Below are 2,543 nucleotides of genomic sequence, written 5' to 3' on the forward strand. Positions count from 1 at the left end.
CAAGGGATGGTTTCAGGATGATTCAAGCTCGTTACACTTATTGAGCACTTTATTTCTAATCTAATGCCGCCGCCGATCTGATAGGAGGTATTGATCGGAAGCCTGGAGATTGGGGATGCCTGATATACACAGTCAAGGAAGTTAAAAAAAAAAATTCCCTTCTCCCATCTGAGTGTGGTGGCTTTGCAATGTGTCAGCATGCCTAGGGCAAACTGCGTGCCCCACGGTCATGTTTCCCAGTAGGGAGGACCACAAGAGCGACTGCTGCCAGTCCTGGAGGGCAGACAAGAAGCAGGAGCGCCTTGGGGTGTCTGTACTTGCCGTTGACACGAGGCAGCAACTGGGTCTGCATCTGCTCACCTCTCCTGGGATCAGCGGCTTCTCTGGGACCTGGGCCCACCATACCCACGGTGTTTACCTCCCCTGGTTCTGGCTTCTGCAGGACATTCCACTGAAGCCAGAGGCGATGAGAACCGCCACGGGTTCCAGGGCCTCTTGGTGGGCTTCGGCTCATGCTGTGGGTTCCAGCTCGTTCACGCTCTCTCAGCCCTTACGTGCACCTTCCCTTGCAGATTCTACCCTGTGGACTTCAAGCCCCGGCATTAGATGCTGAGACGACAGCTGGAAACTGTGGCCCCCAACTGTTTTCACATCAGGGGCTCGCTTTGCGGAAGACAGTTTTCCCGGGCCAAGATAGGTGGGGTAGCTTCAGGATGATTCAAGAGCATTACATTTATTGTGTGGTTTATTTCTCTTACTTTTACATCAGGTTCATCTCAGATCATCAGGCATTAGATCCTGGAAGTTGGGGACCCCTGGTCGATCAGAGAATTCTTACCTAGCTTCCACAGTTAGTAAAGGAAAATCCTTGTAATTTATACACTCAGAGATCTTTAATTTCTGATTGAACCATGACTGACATGGGTTAAGGTGGACATCGCCCAAATAGTATTTTTAACACAGGACAAAGTAATTTTGTAGAAAGGCAGACTTTTTTCTTTCCTGGGGCCAATCTCAATGGTTCTCTCCCATGAATTTTTCTAAACCTTGGGACTATTCTTTCTGTTTTGCTCATCCTCCTCCTCATCTTAAGTATGTGCTCCGTTAATTAATATTCATCAGTGAAGTGTGAGCTCCAAACAAGCTATCACGGGGTCCAACCCACTGTCATCCTTGATGCCCACCAGCCTGTGATTTCAATCAATGGTTGCTCAAAGAGGCTGGGTTTTAGCATCACCTGGGGAGCTTCAATCACTACAGAATGGAAAAAAAGACAAACTTTCATGCCTCATGCCTAGATTTTCAGTTGTAGTAGGTCTAAGCTGGGATTCAGGAATCATAATTTTAGAACATTTCCTAGGCTACCCTAGTGATCAGCCATGTTGGAAAACCAATGGTCTAAACTGATATGAAACACATGGCGTGTAAGTGTGTGAGTGTTTGCGTTCATCGTTCCCCCAATGAGAGCTTTTTCCAAAGATTTTTTTTTATATGGACCATTTTTAAAGTCTTTATTGAATTTGTTACAATACTGCTTCTGTTGTTTTTTATGTTCTGATTTTTGGGGAGTAAGATGTGTGGGATGCTAGCTCCCCGACCCAGGGTTGAACCTGCATTCTCTGCATTGGAAGGCAAAGTCTTAACTGCTGTGCCACCAGGAAGCACCCCGCTCCCAACCCCCCTCAGATGGGATCTTAATGGCCTGTCTGCCTGCCTTTCTTCCTTCCACTTGGCTAGTGATAGGTGCGCTCTCTGACCTCAGAGTTCTCATGCAGTGAGGGCAAACTCAGAGCATGTTGTGTCTTCAGGGCCCAGTCTCCCGAGGCCAGCACTGTGATTAGGAACCGTCTTTTTGGTGACCCTGAGAAACCCCGTTTTTGGTGTGCCTGACTTATATGGTGCCGCCCATCGGCTTGGCAGGTGCAGAAGTGAGGTGCTAGCTTGTACCAACCTCCGAGAACCCTCCTTGTTATACGTCGGCAATGTGGACAGCCCCCCAGATCTCTGTGCTTCCCCTTGAGGGACTTCAACCCTTCCTGGATGATTGACTGCTTTTCAGTAGTCCTTTATACACATGGAGGAACGGAGGTTTAGAAGGTAACTTTCCCAGGATCCCCAAGCTGACATGTGGATAGATGGGGTTTGAACTCAAATCAGTGGAATGAATTTGATTCTATACTAGTGCCTGATTCATAAGTCCAAAGCTAATGGCCTAATACAACATGTAGAACTGATAATACCTATTACCTTACTCCTGGGCTGTAGGCTGACAGAATGATTTTGTACCCAAATCAATTTTTTAAAAACACTGTTTTTTTTGCTCAAAGGAAGCATTTGTAGAAAACATGAATTTTCATTTAATCTTTTGCCCCTCCTTCCTCGCAAACACACAATCTTTATGATATTACCTTTGAATTCTGATTTTAATTTAATATACATAAGGAAAACCTAGTAAATGATGTCAGGCTCAAAAGATTAGTCACAAGTAATTGAAACATGTTAGCACAAAAGGCAATAAATAAAAATTATGATACATCGGTCAT

The sequence above is a fragment of the Muntiacus reevesi genome, chromosome 8 (genome assembly GCF_963930625.1).
Source record: "Muntiacus reevesi chromosome 8, mMunRee1.1, whole genome shotgun sequence".
NCBI classification, from domain to species: domain Eukaryota; kingdom Metazoa; phylum Chordata; class Mammalia; order Artiodactyla; family Cervidae; genus Muntiacus; species Muntiacus reevesi.